Genomic DNA, 349 nt, shown 5'->3' with positions numbered 1-349 from the left:
ATTGTCCGAAACTGTGCATCCTACCTACGTATAATTTTTTAAAGGTCTCTGTCTATAATATCTTCGTTTTTGCGAGAATGATTATAACAAACATCTACATTTCACATTCAGACGGCAGGATCAGCAAATTCACGCAGTTAAAAAATTGTCCCGCATGTGCTCTAAGCTCGTTTGATTCATTAGTTCACTTTTAAACGGACAAACGACTAATTTACAATCTCATTCGAAGCAAAAAAAAACTTCCTTGTAAAACGAAAAGAAACTACGTGTGTTGATCAACAAATAAAAACGAATAATGGGTTTTTCTTGCACTTGCAGGCAGGTCAAATGCAGGTACATTCTGTCGTGC

The sequence above is a fragment of the Anopheles bellator genome, unplaced genomic scaffold (genome assembly GCF_943735745.2).
Source record: "Anopheles bellator unplaced genomic scaffold, idAnoBellAS_SP24_06.2 scaffold00965_ctg1, whole genome shotgun sequence".
In the NCBI taxonomy this organism is placed as follows: Eukaryota; Metazoa; Arthropoda; class Insecta; order Diptera; family Culicidae; genus Anopheles; species Anopheles bellator.
Note: the sequence above shows the minus strand (reverse complement) of the source record.